The sequence below is a fragment of the Cygnus atratus genome, chromosome 3 (assembly GCF_013377495.2).
Source record: "Cygnus atratus isolate AKBS03 ecotype Queensland, Australia chromosome 3, CAtr_DNAZoo_HiC_assembly, whole genome shotgun sequence".
Taxonomy (NCBI): Eukaryota; Metazoa; Chordata; class Aves; order Anseriformes; family Anatidae; genus Cygnus; species Cygnus atratus.
Genome location: NC_066364.1, coordinates 73,524,964 through 73,544,014, shown reverse-complemented (window position 1 = coordinate 73,544,014; position 19,051 = coordinate 73,524,964). Strand labels below are relative to the sequence as shown.

The 19,051-nt window shown below is 44.8% G+C and overlaps 1 pseudogene; it reads left to right on the top strand.

Moving 5' to 3' along the window:
• The first annotated feature begins 7,107 nt into the window (after positions 1-7,107).
• On the top strand, positions 7,108-8,847 carry LOC118244031 (cytoskeleton-associated protein 2-like; annotated as a pseudogene).
• Positions 8,848-19,051: the final 10,204 nt, after the last annotated feature.

Below are 19,051 nucleotides of genomic sequence, written 5' to 3'. Positions count from 1 at the left end.
CAAATGAAGAAAATAAAAAGGATCATAAACTCTGGCAGATTAAATGTAAAAATATAATTAGGCAGGCCAAAAAAGAGTTTGAGGAACAGTTGGCTGAAGCAATCAAAAGTAGTACTAAATTCCTGTTGCAGCACATCAGAGCAAAAAGCCTGCCAGACAGTCTGTAGGGCGCACTGACAGCCAGGCTGAGTACTCAGAGAGGGGAAGGCTGTCGCAGAAGAGCAGAATGAATATTTGCATCACGGTGTACTGTGGAAGAGACTGAGGAGATTTCTTCACTAGAAGCCTTTCTGGAAGTCATTGCTGCAGAGCGTCCATCTGAGATGTCAGTAACTGTGGAGAGGCTATTGTAAAGTTCCCCTAAGTGCTAACAAAACCTCTGGATTGGGTAGTATTTAGCCAGGCACTCTGAGAAAACCCAAGGAGGTCAGAGATGAACCACTAATGTGACCTCCCAGTTTAATTTTTGGGCACCATTAACACTAAATGCTAGCAAATGTAGTGCCAGGGAGGATTCAGAGAGCTACAGGCTTGCAAGCTGTTATCTCTAGTGCACAAATTTGTAAAAGCTACAACAAAGGACAGACTTTATCTAAGATGCCTGTCTAAATGCAGTCTGCTTGGAAAAGCCAAGGTTGATTCTGTAAAGGGAATTTCTTCCTTGTAAAATCCATTAAAGTTTTTTGAAGTTGACAAGCATGTGGGTTGGGTGAGCCAGTCAAACAAAGTACAGCTAGGTTTTCCAAGTGCTTTTGACAAAGTCTCTCATTAATGGTTTCTAAAGAAACGTAGCAGCCATGGGATAAGAGGGAAGAACCTGGCAGGGACACGTAACTGGCTGATAGACGTGAAATAGGTCTGTCCTTGCAACACAACAAATATCCTTCACCATTAAATTTTGCTCAGGTCTGTTCTGAAACCTGTGATGTTTAACATATTCCTGAATGACCTGGAAAGGTGGTTGACTAGGGCAGTATCAAAGTTTGCTGAGAATATGAAATTATTCAAGGTACTACTGTGAAGGACCACAGAAGACCTTACAAGTCTAAATGACTAGGAGATAAAGTGGCAGATGAAATTCAGTTTCAGGAAGTATAAAGTAATGTATGTGTCCAAGAACATTGTCAGCTTTACATATAACATGATGGACTCTGAGATGACAATTACTATTTAGGAGTGAGAGCTTGAGGTTACAGCAGACAGCTCCATGAAAACATCAGCTCAGAGCTCAGTGGCAGTCAAAAACAAACAAACAAAACCAACACATGCACAAAAATACAACTCAAAGGCAAACCAAAAATATAATGAGACCGTTGATCTGCAGATTGATTTTTTTTTTTTCAGTTTGGGTCCCCTTATCTCAAAAAAGGATACATTTGAGGTGGAAAAAGCTCAAAGATCAACTATGATAAACTATGGAATGGTTTATAGAGTTCTGAAATCTTATGAATACTGTGGAGCGAGTGGATAGACTGACTGTTTGCTGTCTATCCACTGCAAGAACTAGAGACTGTCAAGCTTATAGCAGCTAGATTTAAAGCAAACAAAAAGAGACAGCCCTCACACAAAGGTGGTTTGCCTGTGCAGCTCCTTGTCAAAGGAAGTTGTGCATACAAGAAAATGATGTAGGCTCAACAGGAAGTCAGACAAATTTTTGTAAGACACATCCACTTGTCTAAATACAGCTTCCAAGACACGTTGCTAAATAGAGCTCAAAAAGCTTAGGAAGTTCTTTGAGCTGAAAGTAGATAAAGGCCAGGAGAGCATTAAGGGGAAATATTAGTCTTGCTCTGTTCTCACAGGGCTCGTGCTCACAGATACTGCACGAGAGAGGATCCCAGGGGTCCTTGGTCTAACTCAATTTAGCCATTTTTGCTGATGGGCAATCCTCTTCTCTATCCACGTTCAATATCTAAACTGTCTGCTTTCAGGAGCAAGAACTTCATGTTGTCCTGCATCCGCTGATGCTGGTCCAGATTCACACCATGGATGTCACATCAAGGTTTACACTGACGCAGAATTCAGTCCTGGGAGCCAGTTCTGACTGTATGCACCCTCACTGCAAATTGGGCAATACCTGTGACTGTCAGGCAGTTTTCACTACATTTACATAGAAGCAAACGAGATCAAGACTAGGTGACAATTCCAGGCAGAAACTGAGGTACATAAGCAGAGGCTGATTTTATCTGTAAAACAATACACATCAGGTCTATTAGAGAAAAATTGATTTTTCTTTTGTAGTTCTTCTGGCGTGATGATGCAAAGTAGCACAATTAGACCTCATATATCTGAAAAAGCACAAAGACGATTTCTCAGCAATAGTGCTTTCCCAATGAGAAAGAAACACTTCAATGCCTACTGGTTCATATACATGCATTCATCAACACACAAAAATTGTATGTATATGGATTCCTCTTTTCATTCTCTAACAATTCAGGTATACAAGCAAGATCAAAAGCTGCAGTCTGACTGAAAGGACCACACCATTTGTTTCTGGTGAATTTCCCATACAATAGTAGTGAAGACAAATTATTTTTCATTGTTTGAATAGAAAACAGTTTCACACCTTCTTCAAATTTCCTTGGTGCCTGAGCTCCATATGAGCACAGGATTTGATTAAAATATTTCAGCTCACCACAGCCACTCCACTAAACAGAGTTGCACCATAAGAGCTTCCAGTTTACAAAGAAAAAGAAAATAGCAGGTGTTAACACTGAAGAAGAAAATTGGGACAGAAAATTAAGGTTATTAGGGAAGCTGAGAATTATAAAAGGGCCAACAGGGAGTGATTTAAGAAATCACAGTTTAGCAGCAGAGCAAATAAACAAAGAAGCTTGTGATTGAAGTCATCAAACTAGAAAATATTTTAGCAAGGTAAGAAAATGAAAGGCTCTGAGTGGAGCCTGGATACATAACCTCATGTTCTTTCCCTTTTTGCTTATGATACACAGTCAAGAGCAGCACCTCACAAGGCAGAGCCATGGACATACACATAGAAAGACAGCAATTACTCCAGATTTTTCAGTTCTCAGAACTGGATCGAGGCTTTGACACAAAATACATCTCTCTGGCAACACGTTGCTGTGCAAGCTCTGAAGTGATATTGCAGGCTACTCATGGGCTTTTCCTTTACCTGAGGATGCAGTGACTGACAAAGTAACGTGAACCAGATCCTGCACCTAGCCCCAGTCCAGCATGAAGTTTGCCATGCCCACCTGCAGAACTGGGAAAGGAAATACCTTTGCTTACACCTTACAGACAGCTTACACTGCTGTCTGACACATTTGTAGACATGGAACGTAATGACCCCCAAAAGACTGCTTTCCTCACTGCATATTTACTGCTGCAGAAGTAAGCGGTGCACAGACACCAGGAGAGGGCAGGGACACTCTCAGGATCCACTTCTTGGAAGGGAAGCTCTCCCACAGACGTGGTGTGCAAAGAACCGTATCAGGTGTTCTTGGCCCACGGAGGCTGTGGCCACAGTAGAAGTGCCTGTCATTAAAAAATGTTTAAAACAGAATGAAAACTACAGTAGTTTATATGAATGCAGTACATAAGATGAACTCAGATTCTGAGTGGCATAGATTACTGTCGTAGGGAGTGGACAGCAGGAAGAGTCAACATCAATATTTCACAAAAAAAGCCAACCTTATATTACAACCTCTAGGATATAAGTCAGCCCTGCTGAAGCAGAAAATGACAAAGATTTTAAGGTCAGCAAGAACCATTACAATAATCATGTAGCCAGATCTCCTGCATAACACAGGCCATTGGATTTTATCCAGCAGTTCCTTCAGTGGTAACAACTTCTTCCCTGCTGCAGGGAGGCTCCTTACAACCCCATTTCAAATGAACACTCAAAAGGACTGAGGGGAATGGAGAGATGATAGGCAGAAAATTGTTTGTTTGCTGGTTCAAAAGGAGCAGCCAGGAATGCTGTTAATTGTTAGCGCAGGACTGCATCGCAGTGGGTATCAGGCAGTCAGGCGGAGCAGTAGAGCCAGGGCAGCAGCCACACCAGGCTGCAGCAGGACCACAGCTTTCATTCTTCACTGACATTCACGTTGCCTTGCTCTCACCCACTGAGTATTATCATCACAGAGGCTGGAGTCTGAATTTAATACTTTCTTAGCCACAGATCATTAGTAACCAATTCCACTTTCCACTAAGTCCCAATTGTTTTTATGCAATGCAGGACTCCTTTCTTTCTCTCCCCTCCTCTCTTCTTTCTTCCTCCCCTTTCCAATTTTCTTGTGGTAAAACAGTCCTGCCTGAAAGCAATAAGCTCCTTTCAGAATGTAAAACTTTAATAGCAGGCATTTGGAAAAAAGCTCTAAAGGCACCATTATTCCTCACTTTGGCTTCACTGGTGGCTCACTGTCCACATGCATAATGCGGAGCTTATTTCCTACAAAAGTAGCAGTCCTCAGATAGACACAACTTCAAGCTTACCAGTCGATTTTATTTATTCCCGGAGGAAGCTAGCAAACTGACAACTCTCAGGACATTTAAGAGGCCACCATTAAGTCAGTGAGCACTCAGCTAGGTATGGGAGGAATATAAATGAAGCAAGGACTTAAGTAATTGTACCCACTAGGAACAGCTATTCACGCCTTTTTTGGATATTCCTACTCCACTCTAATATCCTCCTTGCTTTCCCTACCAAAGCTTTTCTGGTTTACATGACCACTTTCCCACCTCTGCATCTCAGTGTTCCCATGAGGCCAAGAAACAAGATTGCAGCTGGGTCACTGCTTTTCTCCTTTTTACAGGGCTATTTTATACAATATATAAAAAGTCAGGGATCCACTCCCATTGCTATTATTTGCTTTCTGTGCAAGCTCCAGCAGACCATCAGCTATGGGTTGGCAGCTGGGAAAAACTGGTCTGCACCCCTGGCAGTAAGCTGCTGGCTGGGTTAGACAGCATTCCTCTCAGCCAACTGCTGGAGAATGGAAGGATGTCACCCCCGAGGTGAAAGCTGATCCTGCCCTGGGCCTGCCCCCACCAGCAGGCCATCAGCTGTTGCCTGCAGGACACACACACGGGAACATCCCCAGACAGAAACAAAGACTGGACTTGGGTCTCCCAACTGGCAGCAGTGGATCAGGTTACCCAGACGGGCAGCCCCACTTCCGTGATGTCCTGGAAAGAGTAAAAGGCAACCGCAGGGATCACCTGTCACTGGAGGGACAGGGCCCAATAAGCGACTGGAGATGGTGAGCCCTCAGGCTGTCCTTCCTGAGTGGAGGCAGGGCTCCACCATGGCCTTGCTGCTCAGACCAGCGGGCACTTCAGGAGCAATCTCCTTCCTGAAGAAAGCCCCTGGGGTTGCCTGGGCAGGATAAGGAGACACTGCCTTCTCAGTACCAGCGAGTGCCACCCAGCCCCCTGCCCTGCCCTGCCAGACCATCCCTGAGGCCACCGTTCAGTGCATTTGCCATAAATTGCAGTCTTTGGGCTCACAAACAGCTTTCAACAGCTGCCCCAGCATGGGGGCCTGGCCTGGCCTGGCGGAGGTGCTTGGTGGCAGGGCTGCCCCACTGGCTGTCAGCAAGATGGAGCCAGGGGAAGACATGAGCCCAGAGGTCTGACGGGCAGGGAGCACATATCCTGCCCACGTGGAGCACAAATTCTGCCCACCTGCCTGGGCACAAAGCCCCCTGCCACCCATCATGGCCCACATCAATCCCAGCCTCCCGACAAGTATCTTTGTATCTCTACATCCGACCAAGGAGGTCTCACTGAGATATTTTCTTCAGTGGTTTGCTGAGTGTTTCTCCTGAAAGAGTCACAATTTAATTGCTGTTATTATCTTCATAAAACTGTCCAGAGTGTTTTTCCAGTAGTTATTTAAAGCTTATCTAAAAGATACTGATAGCAGTGCGACGCCTGCTCAAAACTGCAGTCCTGGTATGCCTGTAGCAGAGTGTGGTAGAAATAATAGGTCTCTTAAATCAATCATCATCTTTCTCTAATTTATCATATTGTTGAATTTTCAGACCCATGCATGGCATACGCAGCACATCATTACAAAAGAAATGCAGTCAGAAGATATATACACAGACAACAGCAAAACAAGTTACCGCCAGCCTTCTGTGGAGAAAAAGATACCTTGGCAAACAATAAAAATCCCACGTTTTTTTAAAAAAATACCCACTGATGAGAAACCTTGGTGTAAAGAGCAATCTCTCCAAAACATATCCGTAAAAAGCCATACACACTGATGATGAAAAATAGTTTAAAAATCTCTCACTCAGTAACAGCTTCAAAAATAACAGCATGGATAAAGTGAATGTTTGGTGGAAAGAAACAACTGTGTAGGATATCATTAGGTGTATAGTCTATATATATATTTACCATCTTAATTCAGTGTATAGAGAAAAGCTGGAAGTACAGAAGAAGTGATGAAATGGCTGTTTAAAAAAGATGGGAGATTTTTTTTCATGCAAATCCCTTGTTTCATCATATCGCCTGTGACTCATGCATGAAGGCTTAAAAATCCATAGAATCATAGAATATCCCGAGTTGGAAGGGACCCATAAGGATCATCAAGTCCAACTCCTGGCACTACACAGGTCTGCCCAAAAGTTTAGACCATGTGACTAAGTGCACAGTCCAATTGCTTCTTAAATTCAGACAGGCTTGGTGCAGTGACTGCTTCACTGGGGAGCCTGTTCCAGCGTGCGACAACCCTCTCGGTGAAGAGCCTCTTCCTGATGTCTAGCCTAAACCTCCCTTGCCTCAGATTAACACCATTCCCGCAGGTCCTATCACTGGTGATAACAGAGAATAGGTCACCTGCCTCTCCACTCCCCCTCGTGAGGAAGTTGTAGACTGTGATGAGGTCTCCCCTCAGCCTCCTCTTCTCCAGGCTGAACAGGCCAAGTGACCTCAGCCGCTCCTCATACGTCTTCCCCTCTAGGCCCTTCACCATCTTCGTCGCCCTCCTCTGGACACTCTCCAACAGTTTAATGTCCTTTTTGTGCTGTGGTGCCCAGAACTGCACACAGTACTCAAGGTGAGGCCGCACCAGCGCAGAGTACAGCGGGAGCAGCCAGCAGTTAAAGGCTGTGGCCGGGTGCTGCGGGACAGGATCCGGACATGGCGCAGGCGGCGGCTGAGGCTGAGCAGGACGAGCGCAGGAGACAACTCCAGGAGTACCTGGCAGCCACAGGAAAGGTGAAACACCCGAGCACCAAGCCCTATTTAAATGACCGGATTAATCACCTAGATCCACTCCTAAAACCAGTTTCTAAACCAGAATATGCTGACAGGAACAAGATGGATGCTCTCCTGGACATGGCAAAGGACGCTCAGAGGGACGGCAAGCTTGCCTCCAAACCCATGCGGCTGGGTGGTCACTCTGCCCCGCAGAAATCTTCAAGTGCATCCTGGGGAGTAGCCGTGGTACATCCAGAGCAGCCGGGGAAGAGCACAAAGCTGCCCCCGGGGCTCGTTCCGGGTGTGAACCCTTCTACACAGCCCAGAGGGAGGCTCCCAGCTTCTGCCTCTGGTTCCCTACACCCAGGAGGGACCGAAGAGACTGCACGTGGCAGCCCCGTTCCCAGGGCACCTTCGTCACTGAGCGAGGGCCTGCAGGAACATCTGGACTGCAACAAAGAGAACTTCTCAGCACAAGCACCTACAAACCTTGTGCAGAGCAGAGCTTTTCAGTCTGATGGGAGCAGTCTCGGGAACAAGAGAGCCTTGGCTCATAGGCAAACCTCAGGCACTGTGTCAAGCACTATCCAGGGCCCAAAGGACAGAATTAATAGCTGCCAGGCTAAGGAAGTGCTGATTCAGGACAAATTCAGGAAGTCCCTTCCAAGCTCAAAGAGTGCATCTCAAAAATCAAGTGGCAAAACCCAACCGTTGCAACCCCCTCAGTTGCTTGCTGTTTCTACTAATTTGCTACACAAAAAAACCAGCAGTAAAACATGAAAAAATGAGTACAGCAGGGCAACCCATAGGAAAGCCACTTGGCACGCTTCTGGAGGGAAGTCTTCAGCACCACAGTAGAGCTTCCCCAAGCGAAAAGATCTCCCCCAAAGCTTCCAGCAGGCCACAGAGGACCGCAAACCTGGGGTCCACAAGGAGCTCCAGCGTGAAGCTGGGCACTGCGGTGCTGGGGCGAAGGCCCGCAGTTAAAGGGGGGGCAGAGAGGAAGGACGTGAAGGCAGCGCTGCCCAGACACACGGCAACGTCCTGAGCCAGAGCCGCCATGGGCCAGTCTCACAGCCCCAAAGCTCAAGGGGCTGAGAGCAGGAGAGAGAGGCTGAACCCAGAGCCGCCGCAGACATGCGGGGTGCACACAGGACACATCCCCAAGACCCAGATGGCTGAGGATTGAGGGAGACAACTGGAGCAGTGGTTGGCATCCAAAGGCAAGTCCTACAAACGGCCACCTATGATGCTGTCCAAAAAAAAGCCAGTGAGAGAGAAGCTGCCCGTCTGAAGCGCTGTCGAGGAGGAAAAGAAAGCAGAGAAGCCTGAGCAGCTCCACCTGGACAAAATCAACAACCTGCTGAGTGCCTGAAGCTCATCGAGGAGGGTGTCCAGTCGGAGGAGCTCTCTGCAATTCTGTCCAGTGAGCCCCGAGCAGAGAAATGCACCAAGTTCTGGATCTGCAAAGTGAAACTGCTCGCCTGGAGCAGCCCCTTTGACACGATGGAGCCGTACGAAGCCACAGTCTGCGCCAGTGCTGCCCCACTCCAGGAACTCGGAGAAGTTGTCTGTGATATTCTGAAGACTGCAGACCAACCACCAGGAGGGGAGAAGACTGAGCAGCCCGTGCCCTGGGAGCCCATGGGAGAAGATGAAACATCTCAGAAACAGAGATGAGTGAATAATTCACTACAGAATGGTCGTTTTCTCTTTCAAACGACTTCACTTTTCCATTTAAAGATATTATCTGCAAACAGGTCATTATCACTTTGAATTTATTCTTGTGTTCCTAGGGATTGTTTGTAAACAAATTTTAAATAATTAATTTACAAATAGTTCATTCAAAATGTTCAGTGACTTTAAGTTGTCAATCACTTGGCATTAAAAATCATATATATTATATTTCTATTTTGTAATTCATTGTCCTGTTTGCAAAGTCTAGGTCAAGTGCCTGGGGGGGGGGGGGGGGCGGGGGATATCCAGCAGAGTTTTGAATTTCTCAGAATCACTTTGGATAAAAATAAAAGATAAGAAAAGTTGAGGAATCAAATGGCACTTCATGTCTTCTCCTGTCTTCCTTCCACATGATTATTACAGCCCCTTGTCATTTAGCTAGTTACCAGATTCCTAAGTAGCTGCATTCCTTCATAACTCGTAGAGGAATAAGAGGAAGGTCAGATTTATGGACTAGTAAGATTTCTTTCTCTTTTCCCCTCACATTCTTCCCAGGCCATTTGTGTTGATGAGCACCTACTTGCCAAGGATGCAACTTAACTTTGGTCTGACTTATTTAATTAGCCAAGTTCCCACGCTGGAGCACCAGCAGAATGTTGGGAGATGTCCTTCTGAATCTGCAACACCGTGCAGCACCACAGACCATGTAACATTCATTTGTGAACAGCACGAACCGACCTCAGTGGTCTCCCTGCTCCACCATCTACTAGCAGTTCTCTTTAATAATCAGTTTTGTGATTGAGTTCTCTTTAACTCTGAAATCTGCTTGAGAAAAGAAGCAGTTGAACCTAAGAAACTAGGCTACACAGAGCTTCTCCAAAAAAGGATGACTCTCTGGGCTGCAAGACTGCTATGGCTCCTTTTCCCCTTTTCTTCCTTTTTCTAAGCCAAGGAAAATCAGCTTTTCTCTTATTGCTACTACCAAGAAGGTGATGGTGTGTGGAGTGGCAATCACAGTTGACAGCAGTATTAGGGGTCACCATTTCATCCCTGCAGTAGCATCTGAAGCTGAAATCCACACTTTCCGAAGCTCTTCCTCTTGTTGCCTGAGCCAAACCTATCCAGCTTAGCTCTAGCTTTTTTCATTAACCCTTAGCTTTTGCTGACTTGTCTCCATACCCCCCATTTAGCAATTCAATGTTTCCTATGCATCATTGAACTCTGCGAAAGAACTGGTGAAGGGTGACTCAAATTCCTGAGGTGAAGTAAGTTAGATATGGTTACTCTAGTGAGAGACATCACTGTAATATCTGGTACAGAGAAACAAAGAAATATCACAAACATTTTTTTCCTCTGTAGCCGGGAAAATGCCTGGACAACAAAACAATGAGGAACCTAGGAAAGCCTCAACTTTGTGCCAGTTAAAAGTTCTTTTCCCCCTTGCTGCCTTACCCCAGAATCACTCTTCATTCAGGGTCCCCACACTTTGTCCTTGCAAAGGAGTATATGGTGGAAGTGAACTGGGAAGCAAAAGAGATTAGATTAATTGTTAAGAGCCCATGCACCACACTCCTTTGCAAAGGAAGGCAAATGTGTGCCACAGTAACATCAGAAAAAGGGTGGAAACACCACTGATCCCAGGCAGACCCATGGCATCCCACCTTCTTGAAGAGAGACTGGGGATTTAACACCACCATTAGATCAAGAAAAGAGTTCTGCCTACTAAGAATTACATTCATTTCCTAGTGCACTGAAACAATTAGGTAATTTCCTTCTCTTTCGCTACAAATTGAATCTCTCAATAGCTCAATTTTAGCAATTTCCATTGTTTTCTCAGACATGTCTAAAGTCGTTTTGCTGAGCCACCATGCTCTCTAAATACCAAAGCATCTCCAGCACCTGAACATTCAACTCTACTGTTCCTTCTTGAGCACCAGGACGTGTTTCAAGTTGACATTTTGTATTGCACAACTCCTGGCTCAGCAATTTGAAGATGTCTCCTCCCATTACATCAGAGGGTGACCCGTTGTGGTAAAGGCTATTACTTCCTTTGAGACTATCGGGTCCGTGGTGCCTCATCAAGTTATAAAGATCCCAAGGAGAGAAAAAGTATCTGCTGCACGCTCCGGGCTCTGAACTTTGCATTTTCAGTACAACACATCTGGGGAGGCTTCATCTACATATGCAGCTCTAATGCCACATCTCCTTGGCGAACACTGCATGCATTGAATTCTACTAACATAGGATGACAGACAAGCAACAATAGGAGCTACGTTGCCTCGGTGCTTGTCTTATCCTAAGATAAAATACCGTGTGATGGACTAGCCACAGCTGCACTCTTACAAAGAGTGGTTTGTGACTTCTAAGCAAAGCAGCTGAGAAGTTTAAAAAAAAAAAACAACACACTCGGCTTCCCCTCCCGACTCATTTCCACATACACGTTAGATCTGATGCCAAACTCTGATGACTAAAGTAGGCATATAACTGAGAGCGATCTGATTTTCAGGAGGTACAGAGCACTTGCGTTGCCCATGGATTCTGCTTTTTCAGAACTGTGTTTCTTGGCAAACACAAGCTCAGTTCCTCTGAAAATTGGGCACATTTGAGTAGGTGCCTTAACATTATGGTTTTTAATGGCTCAATCCTTCAATTTGCTCTTCTGGAAATAGTTTAAGTATAGACAACTAAGCACTGGGGGAAAAAATCAATTAAAAAATCAAACATTATATGTCCAGTTTCTGTAGCATTAATCATGTTAAGTACTACTGGGGGGCTGGGTATTGCATGAAGCAGTATGGACTGGGGTAGTGGAAGGCTGTGCACTGACAGAAACACCGTCCTGTCAATGTCACACAGAGAATGTGCTACAACAGGCAGTAGTAGCAGGGAACACAAGGGATGACCGATCCCATTCAACTTCAATTATCCAGAAGCCCAGAAACGCTAATGAACAAACCCCCAATGGGTTCTGGATCAGCCTAAGGCAGAAGGAGGGTGACACTGAACCCAAAGGGTGAATTGCAGTCATCTCCTGCCTTTTTTTCCTCATCTTGATCTGCATCTTGTTTGTGGCTAAGGTGGTTGGAACAGACGAATACTTTCCTTCAAGGGACTTGGAGAGAGGTCTTAACTGTTTAAAGAAAGCCTAAAAAATTGTAATTCTAAAGTGAGTTTCCAAGGCTGATCGCCGAAGGTTACGCAGGGCTAGGCGCAAAGTTGTATAATCCTGTTTTTCAAATGTCAGCAGAAAAAAAATGTAAAATTCTCCTTTTGGCTGTCTCCAACCCTTGAGTAATCTGATGCAGCACAAATCAATAGATTCTTGAGACAGTGTTCCATAGAAAATGTAAATCGTGACGTTATCTGATACTTGGGTTGTACAAACTCAAGCAAATTGCAGAAACTATAATCCCAGGCCGTGAATCACTGCTGTGGATCTAATCAGTATCACTCTCTTCTGTCCATCAGCTCTGCCATTTGTGAAGCAGTGAAAGTATGGATTACAAGACTTGTACTTTTCTCCACTAACATGCCCTGATGGTAAGAAACCGTAGTGTGACCAAACAGCTAATCAGAAACAAATCCTGTTAGCTAGTTTCTGCCTCATGTGTGCAAATATCCTTACCTCTCCTCCAGTGAGAGCAGGTTCAGGAGTTCACAGTCAGCACACATCCACCTCTATTTTTTAAAATGAAAACTGTCACAAAGGAGCAGACTGCTTAGGAACTGTGATTAGAAGGAAGCTCACTAATGCAACAAATGTTTGAACAGACAACACAAATCAACAGATGCCAAATTATTTGAAGCCTGATACAGAACAAAAGGCCTGCCTCCTCAAATGAGGGCCAGGGCTGCAGAGCCCAGACAGAAACACATACCAGCTTACCAGCCATGCAGAATGAAATCCCCCAAAGACTGGTTTCATCATAAGCAGCAGCTGACCGATAGCGATTGACTGGACGGCTGACGGGACAGCTCATTCCTCGGGTTCCTCCATTCTTCTGCCTCCCAGAGACAGCAGCAGCAGTCTCAGCCGACACAAACCATGACTTTTGTCATGAGGGCCCATGGCATGTGCTTGTGTGATACGAACTCACATTCATGGTGAATCAGGCTTGTTTTTTTTTTTTTTTAGCATAGTCCACCACGAGGCAGGAAGAAATTTTTGTATCAAGCGGAGAGAAATAGTGAAGTCAAAAGCCCTGCACCCCAAGATGTGCTCTGAGCAAGTCTTCAGTTCTTTAAGGAATGTGGATGGGTGTGTCCCCTTTTCAGGAGCACTCAGAGAAGTCCCAGAAAAGTGGGCGAGAGGATAAACCGATTTACAAAAAGGTGCATAGAAAAGAGGGGTATTTCTGAGAAAGACACACGAGGAAGGGAGGGACCATCATCTGGAAAGCTCAATTCTGTATAACACTTCTAATAAAACGAAGAGTCACCCTGACTTGAGGCACTGACTACAGCTCCATGCTTACGTACAACCCATCCGCTCCTTTTCTCAGAAGACCCACACATTTTAAATAGGTCTGTAATTATATTTCTTGGTAGCAGCAGACAGTTTTAAAAAGAATATCAGACAAGCCAAAAGAACAAACTCTTCCTGGACCATTTCCCATCCCTGTTATTTTCATTAAAAAACAAGGAGACTATTGGTGCACCGAGACTACGGCTGTTTGCACTATGTGCCTGACTCAGGAAACAAGCAGTTTGTTATTATGGTTATTTCTGGCAATTCAGGCCATTACTGCTCAGAAACATAAAGCAATTCCTATTTCACCTCAAGTACTAGTCTACAGATTCAAAATGTGTGTGCTAAGTCTTAATCTACAGGGTGTCCCACCTGACTGACTGCAAAATAAATCCGAACAGAGCACAGCAAAAAAATTACAATTAGTTGCCTGCATCACTTCAGGCCATATTCATCAAGCAATAGCTTGTGAGTGCTGCATACTGAAAACACACAGAAGCTGGATATTGTGTATTCTATGCCACTGCCCCTCACACCGAGTTCCTTAAAAAAAAAAAGGCCAGATCCTCAGCTGTCAATTAGCAGTCTCAATCAAGCTGATGCTGAATTAAACAGGCTAAAGACGTGCACCCTGACTCAAGCAGAACAGTGTCTCCTCCACAGTTACGGCTGAGAAGCTCATCTTTGTTTAAACATCCAGTTTTATAAATGTTTTTAGATCCACGTGCTCATAAAAACTTTCAAAAAGTTGCGTGGGCCAGTGTAGGGTATGTACACTGGTCTTGGAGACGTTTACATAAGTGGCTCCTAAGATGAGTGTATAATAAATGGTGTAGGGGTAGCAGGGGCCATAAGTTGTAGCCTTGGTTCTCCTCTCTCCCTCTGTATGTAATCACTTAATACACCCACAAGTTGATGCGTGCCATCCATGACTTTTTGGGGAAATAAAATAGGAAGCAGTATCCTTAAAATCAGCATTTTTATAATATGGAAATAATCCCATCCTACTGCCTCAGCACTGCTCCTTTGTGCAGCTCTCCATTTATCATTCATGCACCCAGCTTTCCCTGTTTGACTCCTTACAACCTTCTTTGCTTTCAGGCCAAAGTAGCAGCTTTAAGACAACAAAGGAAGCTGTGAAGAAAAATGTAAGGTGGGACTATGTTTCCATATTTCAACCTAGAACTCCACGATTTTTTGGAAACATAACAGGGAAGTTACTAACCCTATCTTTTACCACAGGATGCACGATTTCAGGTTGAAATATGGAAAACTCCACATTAAATGAGAAGTTTGCTAACCCTAGGAGTTCACCCACAAAGTGGATTGCTCTGTGCAGTCAAAGAGGTTTTCTAGACTACTCATTTTCACATAAGCTGGTAGCTCAGGGGGATGTTCAGATAGTGCTCAGTACCTTTGAACCTAACCTACAACCAGACAATGTCAGTTCAAACCTGATCGTTAGCAGAAAAGAGAATAAATAAATAAATAATAATAAAAATAATAAAACAGAGGAGACAGGCATGTTGTCATGGTTTGCCTCTGTCAAAGGACTTTGTAGTTTGAGAGAAATCAAACCAGCAAAGCAGAAAGCTCAGATGGCACTGCAGTTAAATAAACAGCATGTGTGCAGAGGAGGGGAGAAAAGCTCAGAGCTGGGGAGGGACAGAGGAGGGCTGGGGAAGGGCAGTGGGGAAGGGAGGGTGATAGGAGAACTTGTACAGGCCTTGGAGGAGCACAGCCATGCTCACAGATGTTCCAAGTCAAGGGAATGAGCGTGTCCCTCTCCTGCCTGCCCCCTTCCCATCCGCAACAGGACCTGGGAGATCCTTGCCCTGAGTGCCATCTATGGTGTGCAATGACTTTCTTAATTCCTCGTGAGAGGCAGTACTAGGGAACCCTTCGCAGCTTTCTGGGAACTTCTGCAAATCAGAGTGTGAGACTGAAAACAGACCTGGTTGGTGCTTATCATTGTCCTGAGTACTTGCAGCAGGCTGGGAAGGGAGGTACCATTAGCTGAGATGAATGCAGGAGTCCACACTCCTTAATTCTCCTGTTCCTATGTCTTTACAGAGGGCATTTTCATTCAGCAGAGTACATCTCATGGAGATAAACAGGCTACTTCACACTTCTTCAAAAAAAACTCATTCTGCTTAAAGGCCAACAGTCCAAAATCTATGCACACAATTGCATTTCCTTGAAACCAATAGAGCAACATAAATTTGCCATCCAAATACATAAACTTGCCATCACCTGAGTGATTTACAAAATGTATCCTAAAAAAAATAAATTAAATAGTCTCCCTGGACATTGAAAGATTGTTGCTGGGGGCATTTCTTTGGAATCAAACTATGGCTCCAGCCAAAACACAAAGGAGCTCAGTCCCACTGCAACCATCACAGCTGCTGTGTGGTGCCTGTCACCTCCTGCGCAGGCAACGCGGAGCAGGCAGCTTGGCAAAGACTTGAACCCCACAAAGAAAAATGAATCTCATACTAGGATGTAGCAGCCCTAGCAGGGTGCCCACCCAGGCTGCTCTGTCTGCCTCCCCATGTCAGTTGGAGGCTGGGGCCTTGTTCACCTAAGCAGACTTGGCCGATTATCAGCCTCAGAATTCGGGGGAGCTAGCATATAGGAGTCATTCTTCACTCAAACTTCTGCACATGACGGTGCCTGAGAAGGACCAGTCCTGCTCCCTGCTGTGCTCAGAGTTGGTCTGAGAGCCAACAGGAGAAACAAAGCTGAAAACCACTGGAAATCAGGCAGCACACATTACAGACACCCCCTCCCTTGGTGGGGCAGGGAGCAGACAGGAGTGGGTAGCTGAGCTGGCAAGCTTAGCTGAAACTGGGACAGGGGACTTCACAGAGGCAAGCAATGCAAGGTCTACTCACACATACAGTTAAATAACTGCGGAAACGTGCAGAACTCTAGCAACTGCCTGCCTTCAACGCACATATATCAGTAGGTGCCAGATGTCAAAGAGTTATTGGCTTCTAAAATACAGAGTAAGAAGACAGGAAAGGAGGTGCGCTAGAAGTCATAGCCAATTGTTGTACATGACAGGAGGTTGGAGAAGGAGGAAGATTCACTTGCCCTTGCTCACATTTAATATGTTTTGTTGTTTTGATTTGAGGGGGGAGGGGGAGGTGTTTTTTTTTGTTTGTTTGTTTTTTGTTATATGGCTGTTGCATTAAGATTTATAGAGCCAGACCTGCTTCATGATTCCCCTCTCTCCACACCAGAGAGGAAAAGACCACAGGACTTATCTCACTGTAACCAAGTGCCCAACAGTGAAGAGGAAGCACACAGCCTTTCCACCCCAGCCATAGCCATAGTTCAGCTGCTCCTGTTGCTAAAGTAGCTCAAAAGAACTCACTTCCAATTAAAATATTTCTCTTTCATTAGAAGACAAAGAAACTAGATGAAGACTGCTCACACGCTGTATAGTTGTTTATAGCTAAGATGACCTTCCTATCGTGTTTAACTTGGGTCAATTTGAAATAGCAATCTAAAAGTGAAACTTTCCATAACCTATTGCCAGTTACTTGAATCAGTGATTTCCAAAATGTGGGCCACAGACAGCTGGTTGGTCACATGTGGCTGGCACTCCTCCCTTCTCATTGCTACTTCAGCCTGAACACCGCTAAAAATATACCAAATGATTTCTTAATATTGCTTTCTCATGTGATCACTAGCTAGTGTTGAAATGAGGATGTAAGAAAACTGAAGAAGTGAGAGGTGGCAGAGTGGTGCTCCACACAATGGGAGATGGTAAAAGGAGGCATGAATCACACTGGGGAAATGCAAGGGGCAAAGCCAAACTCCTACTTCAGAAAGGAAACAGATCTGCAAAACAATGAAATATACTGTAAAAATATATCATTTCAGTTAAGACTGTTGAGAAGTATTTTTGTTTGTTTGTTTTTTTCTTCTGCCTGTATCTGTAGCCTCTTCTTATCCTGGGACTACATCAACTGTTTATAGCAGGGGTTCTCTTTTGCTTCAAGGTTTCTCTTCTGTTCACCTCACATAGTAAGGCCTGGGCCCCAGGGTGTGTTTTCAGACAGACAGAAGTAGAGAAGCAACTTCAGGGTATGCAGCTCCACACAGGCCAATTAAGAAATGCATGCGATCTGATTAACACACTATTTTCCCTTTTGGGCACCTGAGGTTGTGCTCGGCAGCTGCAAAGCAATGCCGCATTTTGCTCATACGCAAAACCATCCGACTGCCTTCCAATGCCCCAGAAATTGTTGCATGCCCCAAACATCTGACTCCTCCTGCTCACAGGCTATGCCGAGTATGCTGTGGGTGTGATGCAACGGGGTGCAGCTGTCTTGAGAAGCATTTGGATTAAGACTGATCTCTAGATCCTTCATATCATCAAAAAATGAGAAAACAGTCCTGAATAGTTTTCCTGACAGCAGAATTCACGGAGAGAGAGATTCAAAGGGGTGAGGTGGGAGGAGGGCGTGTATCTGTTAAGATAAATCTTAAAAAATAGGACATGAACCAACCAGAGCTCAGTTTATATCCCCCACGTGTCACTTACATTTGTTCCCCTTGACAAAATTTGGTGGTGCTGCTTTGAAGCCCCGGAGAGCCCATAGCCTTACTGGGGCAGTTTATTTGGAGCTGAAGGCTGAAATATGTGCTGTAATACCCGGCAGATCCCTGACTGCAGATTCCAGACAGGCCAGGATCCTTGGGAAGCCTGGGCAGTGATATCACCGACCTCCACGCCGTGAGGGATCTGAGAGCCGGTTCCAAGAAGATCTCAGGCTGCAGGCAGGACAAATAAAACCCTCACATGCTTTTCAGCCAGGCAGCTGCATGTAGTTCAGCAGGAAGCTCTTTGTACTACGTGACCAGGTCACAGGCATAAACAAAAGGGCACTGAGAGACTGCGTCGGCAGCCTGGTTCTCATGTCCATCTGTGTCATATTCATGTCATTAAAAATCAAATGCTCACAAGAGGAACTTCACATCAAATGTGCATGCTGCAACATTTGCTATAAAGGGAACAGTAAAACATTCAGAGAAGTCATGGAGTTGCAAAAGTTTCACTGCTACTAAAACAATAGCTGAGGGGTAAGTTTTCAGCAAAAAGCAGACAGGAATTTAACCATGATTCTTACACTAATCCTCCTGAAATTTCTTTTCAAAGTCATCCAGGAGTAGGAGGCTAAACTGGTCTGTTCCTTTTAAGAGAAATAAACCAGGGTAAAAGAGCAGCAACACTTGAACAGTCACCTGAGAGAAGTGAGGGGAAGCACACTGAGATCCTCCTGGTCCACTTCTGGACTAAACCTCCCCCACCACACTGGATTTAGACATGCAATCAAATTCAACTTCTATTGAGAAATGTGGGTTACTGAATCCCCATAAGGGGTCTGATGAAGTTGGAAAGCAAGAAAAGTCACTGTAAAATGACAGCTGTGTGTTGCAGGGAGAAAGGGGAGTAGGCTTATGGAGACCAGTGCCCAGTGTTACTATTCACTCACCTTCACAGCACAACAATGAAGGGAAGGAAACAGACTGGAAGCACACAGCTTGGAAGAATTTGTTAAATGCATTATAAAATGCTCTGGTTTAAGGATAATTTTTTTTTTTTTTTTTTTTTACTCATTCAGTTTTGTACTTCATTCTTTCAGGAATCGTCTTTCCTCTATTAATGGATGCATTGATACAAAAAAAAAATTGATTCCAGTAACAGCGTCTTTTAAATAAATGATG